The sequence below is a fragment of the Arachis ipaensis genome, chromosome B04, assembly GCF_000816755.2.
Source record: "Arachis ipaensis cultivar K30076 chromosome B04, Araip1.1, whole genome shotgun sequence".
In the NCBI taxonomy this organism is placed as follows: Eukaryota; Viridiplantae; Streptophyta; class Magnoliopsida; order Fabales; family Fabaceae; genus Arachis; species Arachis ipaensis.
This window is the reverse complement of record NC_029788.2, coordinates 105,424,439-105,431,762: the sequence shown is the minus strand read 5'-3', so window position 1 is coordinate 105,431,762 and position 7,324 is coordinate 105,424,439. Positions and strand designations below refer to the sequence as shown.

At 33.8% G+C, this 7,324-nt stretch overlaps 1 pseudogene; it reads right to left on the bottom strand.

Annotated features, from left to right (window-relative positions):
* LOC107636904 overlaps positions 1–6,163 on the bottom strand; it is a 7,722-nt pseudogene extending 1,559 nt beyond the window's left edge.

Below are 7,324 nucleotides of genomic sequence, written 5' to 3'. Positions count from 1 at the left end.
TTAACATACATAAATTTTGATTTTGAGCATATAACTTTGTTTAGGTTAACAAATACCTACATTTCAATTTTGAGTGTATATATATATATATATATATTCCAACAAAATATAATAATGTAAGAAAAATGTTTTAGAATAGAAAAGAATAAGAGAGATTTTGAGAAGAATTAAAGGAGAGAGATAATTTTATTGAAAAAATTTTTAAGAAGAAAAGATACGATTACTAATGTTTTGTTTGTCAATTACATTTCTATTAAAATTAGTAGTATAAAAAATATTTCAAATTTAATATTATGAAGAAAAAATAAAAAAAAATTGTATAAGGACTAGTTTGACTAATTTTTAAAATTTGAGAGATGAAAATGACTTATGTCTGGACTTTCAAGGACTATTTTGACTATTAAAAACTTTTTTACATGTCAAGTGACACGTGGCATGCCACGTGACATGACACATGTCGCTGACCTGCCATATGGCGTGCCACGTGACACTTTCTGACAGAAGGACTAATTTAACTTACATTTTATCTTTCAGGGACTAATTTGATTAAAAAAATCATTCGAGGACGAAAATGAAGATCGCGTCATCTTTCAGAGACGAATTTGAGTATTAACCCTAAGATATTATATTTCAATCAGTCCAAGAAGCTTTTGTCATGCAAGGTATGATTCATCATTACTAGAGTCGCGAAAGTCTGATGTTACAAATATATAAACATACAACAAAATGAACCTTCAGTTATTAACCAACCAACAATAAACCATTTGCTTATTTTAGTGGAGCTCAACACTTCACAACAATTTATACTGGTTAGGTTAATGTCAAGTCTAACCTCCCAAAAAGAAAAAAGAAAAAAAAATCCTGAAGATAATCTAGCTAGATATAAGATTATACATTCATCATCACTAAGTAACCTTGAAAAGATAAATTGTTTGTGATGCTCCATTATTTGGGAGGAAAAGAAGGGAAACAAAAAAGAGTCGATTCTTATGCTTTGCATGAAAATGATGTCGCTAGAAAAAGATGTTCTCTAATTAATGTCTTGAACTGGATTTCAATTTTTAGTTGGTGTTAAGGACCTGACTTACACACAAACTTCAACTTCTGCAGGCTCGTTGCTTTGACTTTTAAATCAATCAGTCAACAAGAATTGTTATTTCTTACCAATATGCCTGACCGAGCAACACTCAGAACTTCTAAGTCTGTGGTAAATAAGCTTGAAAATGATCCAAACCCAAAGAATAAGATCACGGACAAAGTAATTCCTGTTCCTAAACCAATCTGCTTGACACATAAAAGAGAGTAGGTGAAACGAATTCTGGATGGATCTGTGTACAAGTTATATCATTCAACTAAGAAAGTAACAACAAAGTAAGTTACTGGAGGCAATAATCAAGCACCTGTAATACTCTATATGTAATGAGGCCTGCTTGCTCGTAATTTCCCTGCGAGTAACTGCTGGCAAGAAGTGTCTGTAAAATAAATGTCATTACTCATTACAATATTACACAATAACAGGACATCATTTTGAGCCCCACTTAGAATTTTGAAAAGACTTTGGCTTATGAGCAAAAAGTCTTAAAACTTGACCATACCCAACCTGCTTGTTTACTTGGTCAGGAAAGCCCCCAAATGTCCATAAAATAAACAAATGCAGTTCATAATTATAAAATAAAACTTTATTCGACTGGATTCATTTGTGTCTTGGAAACTGAATATGATAAACTAACGAGAGATATGTTTTGATCATGTTCTCAGCGGTACTTTGTTACTTCATAATCATTTATGAATGCAAGATCTAACCTGACCAGCAAGTGCCAGAGCATCAGTGAGCAAAGATATCAGCGGCCAAACTTGCATGCAAATTTGATGACCAGCCATAGGTATAGGGCGCTGCTTAGCTGCCATAGAGGTTGACAGTGTCAAAGTCAGAAACACAGCCACAGTCCTGCCGATAAGAAGACCACCTACAATACAAAATGCAACAGTCAAAGTAAAACTAACTGCCTAATTAGCTCGGTTATGTCTTCGATCCAGTTAGAGTTAAGAAAACAAAAACCATATTTCGTGACTAAAATTACAAAATACGCATTATAATGTGTGAACAGACACAAAAGCCCTGTTAAAATGATCTATTCAATCAAATTCCCCTTTCAGGAACAATGCGATCATAATATTCTTGAAAAATGAACTCTATGGGATCGTAATTTTCAAATCAGTCAATCATATCTGATCCTATCAGCAAATCCTTCCAGTTTCTCGAAATTCTCGTTCCAGTTTACTAGTTACTAAAATGTGCAATCCAACTTGAAGTTACATGTAAAATCTATAGCCAACAGTAGCAATAAATACAAAACCACAAATAGAATACACTATCCATTCAAAGCATGAAATCAAGAAAAACTGAAACTATTGATCCCTGAACTCATGTTAAGCTGATTAGTTATAAAGCTAATAATCATGCAAATTTGAAGTTCATCTTGAAATTTTCAATGCATTTGTACAGAAAGAACTAGTAACATTTTTTTCAATCCACTCTGATAATTTTATTATCATTACCGAAACAAAAAAACTTCCTCTGTATATGGACAGACTTGGCAACACTACGACTTAATTTAGAAAGAGGTACCAGATTTCAGATAGCTGAAAATTTTTCTCCCATCAAAGTGAAAAGGCGTTAGGAGCACATTGCCAGTCGATTTCCATAGAAGAATAAAAGCAATTAAGTATCTGGTGAGCAAAAGAAAAATTGCATCAAAGGCAGAAGATTACATAAATTCAGGGGCATGTGCAAAATGCAAAGATAAAACTAAGTTTACCACATTGTTGACGAACTCAGAGATCACTGTAGCAGCTGCAGCACCACTAATGCCAAGACCAAAAAAGAATATTAATATTGGATCCAATATCGCATTAAGAACGTTGCCAGCACCTGAAAATTCAAGCGAAGCAATCCCCATCAATACATCCACAAATTTTTCACATCAACAAGACTAAAGTGCAGACATAAGTCTACAAAAACTAAATATACTCGAAGAAATAATTTGAGAATCTGCTTGTGCTTCTTCTATGCAGTAAAGAGTCAAGAAATGAAAATGAGAACAGATATTCCATATAAGCTATTTTCTTTGTCGTTCATTTATTAGCCCGTGTTGTAAGATTCCATTCTTTCTGGATTGAGTATAATAGGAAAACACAGCCTTTACTAAGAGTGCAGACTGTTGAAAAGAGGAGGAAAACAGGGCCTTTACGAAAAGAAAAGAAACCATGGAGTTAAAAAGGATGGAGTAAACCACAGAAAATGCCATGGGAAGAGGACGGAATTCTAGAGAAAAGATAAAGGTATAGGATGCTGATGCAGTACTTGCCAACAGCATATAGAGGCGTCTTTGTATCCTTAAATCCACGAAAAGTGCCTTGAGCAGCTAATACAATCACAATTGCTGGAGCGCAAAAGGCCCTTAACATAAGAAAGGTCTCAGCGGGTCCACGCATAGGGGAATCCTGTACAGAAAATAAATGGATTATGGAGTAGATGATATTAATAAGATTTTCATCAAGTCTAAGGAGACATAAGTAAGGTTCAATTATAGATAACGAAATGTTCCATGAAATAGTTTTCCAAAAATGCAATGTTTATTTCTATTAAGCTCAGACCAACTAAAAGGGGAAAAGAAATACTGGGACATAGAAAAATCTCTTGTTATGCATATAATGACCGATGACAGGGAATTTGAAGCAAGAAAAAGTAAGTTTACATTGATTGAATTGTCAATATATTTCTTGAAGTGGATGGCAACATAATTAATTAACTGAAAGGTAACTAGTACATAATGATATTGGTGTTATAATAAGGTTCTCACCCTTAAATATAAGAATTAGTAACAAGAACTATCACATGTCTATTAGAATTGAACATGGATTTGGAAATGAAATTCAGTTCCTTTTATTATTGTGCAATATTGACGTTAATTCATCAAAAAAGTTATGCACCACTATATAGAATAAAAAGAATGGCTTAAAAGAAAAATGCAATGACTGCTTTTCAAAATAGATTAAGAAAAAAAAAGTAATGAATCTGCAACTGTGTAACAGAGAACAAGCCTATGAGAAGCAAATTGAACTTTCATGATTCAACCTAAAGTAAGATTGCTTCCAACTGAGATTTTACACAATAGTTCTACAGAGAAGTTGTAAAAAAGCATTCACTGATTTATATTACATGGAAAAAAAAAAATCCATTCTTCCACCCTCCCCCCCTTCCCTCTCTTTTTTTTCCTATTCATATGGTTGGCCGGGTGGTGTTGTCTTGGACAACCAAGTGTAGACTCTGAAGAAAATAACATGCTGACACAAAATAAATATACAAGGTAATTATTGATCAATAATCAGCCAAGGTTGCCATACTGCAGGTATACCCATGATGTTCATAATGATGCCAGAACCAAGGGAAAGAAGCACAGTTTCAGCAATTCCAAGAGTAGCATCAAGTGCTAAAGAAGTTGATACTGAAGGAATATGCCTCTTGCTTTGGTATTTGCCACAAAAATCTAGATGATACCAAAGTGGAACAAAACCGTCAGTAGAGGCATCTAAAGAAGGGAACCTATGACCATGTCTGGAAAACGAGTCAGTCTATTAAAGAAGTGTAGCTTTCTTATAAAGCTTACTACTTTCATCAGTTTGACTGGAATCCTTGCTGATCAGTGCCTGTTCCTCGGCAACAAAGGATGTGGTAATATTAAGTAAAGGAATGTTAAATATTTTTGACACCAAATTAAACACAGAAGTTGAAACCCCAACTGCAGCCAATTCAACAGGCCCTGCATATATAAATATAATTAAGGGGGATTTCTCACTACAACAACAATCATCAATCAAATGTATGTCCAAACAAACAGAACCTAAGACAAGCAAATACTTGTAACCATCATCACCAACTACAATTACAAGATTACAACTATCTATTAAATAAACAACAAACTAGCAATTCAGAATGGTTGGCTTCCAGGGTGAGAATAAAATTAAGCCAAATAAGCTGCAGGCAGATAAATTACAATTCCATACTTTCGACCAGTTCAAAACAAGAAAATGCAAACCAATAAATAAAATTAATTTAATCAAATTAGCTTACTTTATACAAGAGTATGTTTGAGTTAATGATTTAAGAGACTATTAACAGAAAGTTACTAATAACTAACTAACTAATTCACCATCTGTAATAATAAGTACCTATGTGGCCGACAAACGCTGTGTAGGTAAGTGGATCAGCTGCCAATGCCAAAGCAGCAGGTAGTGCAATGGACAGTATTTCCTTCCCCAGTTCATCAAATTTAAGCCACCCATCTCTTTTCAAAGCAGGTATATTAAACTTCAAAACTCCAATTTACATGCAAATAACCTAAAAATAGAAAAGAAAGACAAACTTTTTAACTGAAAATTCTCAGTCACACATTAAATCAGATTCAAAGAAAGAGAAGGCAGAAACTTTATCAAATTAAATCCTCAAAGTTCAATCTTAATTAAAATCGAAGAAACAAACTTCAAAATCCCAAATCACAAATAAATAAATAAATAAGAATAAAGCCATAGACTAATTTCAAAAGTTCCATTTACATGTAAGATTGAGCTAACAATAGCTTCATTAATTTTAAATCTCTTTCAAAACGAAGAAACTAACTTCAACTCAAATCCCAATTCTGCATCAAATTAAATTCAAACAAAGCTCAATCATGATCAAGTTAAAGCCACACATTTCAGCTGAAACCCCAAGAAACACACTTTTAAGCCCCAATTACGCATAAACTAAGCCCAAAAGAAAATAGAAAAAAGAAAAGGAAAAAAATCCAGCTCTGATAGTAACTCAATTGAAGCAGTACCCGAATCGACGAAGAAAAGCAAAGGAATCATCCGAAGAAGACGAATTGCGAGAAGTTTCATCTTCAAGGGAGCTAGTTTCAACGGAATCATTGGTGGTGGTGGTGGTGGTGGCACCGTTGTTTTTCAAAGAAGCTTTTGGTGCGATTCGGATTCGAATGCGAGAAAAGCAATGATAAGGCTTTGGGATTAAAGTAGGAGATTTGAATGGTGGATGATAGCAATGGTGAGGTTGAAGTTGCAGAAGTTGCATGCAAAGAAAGCGGTGACATTGAGAAGATGCCATTGAAGCACCTGCACCACCCACACAGTGTGAAGAACGAAATTTGACGGAATGTCATGCACTGAATAACGGCATAACATAACCATATATTTATTTTCATTTTCATTTTATTTATTTTCCTTCTTTTTTTTTTTTTTTTCATTTTAATGGACACGTAATTTTACTCTGTCGCAAAAAATAAATAAAAGCAATAATAAATATGTATTTGGTGGGGCCATGTACTGCTTGGGCCTCAAATGATTGTTGTTAACTTAATGGTTTCGGCCTCATATTCTGATATTTTCAGTTTGGTAGTGGTAAAATATGAATCACAAATTTAAAATATGAATTTTGTGAAAAAAAAGAAGATTTATAAAGAATAAATTATCATTTGAAATATTTAAGTGTTAATTATTAATTAAATTCTAATTCAATAATAAAGTTAGACCTAAAGTGGACAAGTCTAATTTTACAAAGAGAAAAGGTCCAAAAAAAATTTTTTTGTTTACTCAACCTACATGAAGAATAGATTTATTGGTCTGTATACCTGGCTTACGTATAGAATCTTAACTACACCTATGAATTTGCCTAAAATTCAAATAGAGAATCTTAACAAATCCCTAAACAAAAGAGAAGTAACTACCCATTATTATAGGTGAATAAGTGGCAGAAAGATAGGAAGGTTATCTTTCATATTGTATAAATATCCCATCAACCTTAGATATTTTTCAATCCCAATTCACTTAAATCTATCCAAAATTCAAGCTAATTTAACCATTGGAGTCCCTTGCAAATACCACCCCCATCATCACTCAAAGACCTTGGATGGCTTCACCTCGCAGGAGAGAAAACATCGAAATTCTCGTAAGAAGGTGTCTGGATCTCAGATTAAGGCCCAAATTCCATCGGTTTCAGATAATCCTTGAAACATTGGTGTCGTTGTCAAGGACCTGGAGTTGACATCTAACCATGGCGGACGATCACCCAAAAGATGGACACACAGCATCTGATTTAGAACTCCACGAGAAGGAACAAATCAATGACGATCAAGAAATTGTTATCCCTCCACACTCACAAAGAGGTAAGAGGACCAATGAAAGAAGAGACAAAAATGATCCAGGATGATGAAGATTAGGATCTGAGTTCATAAACCTGAAGGGTCATGAGATAGAGACGCAACAGAGT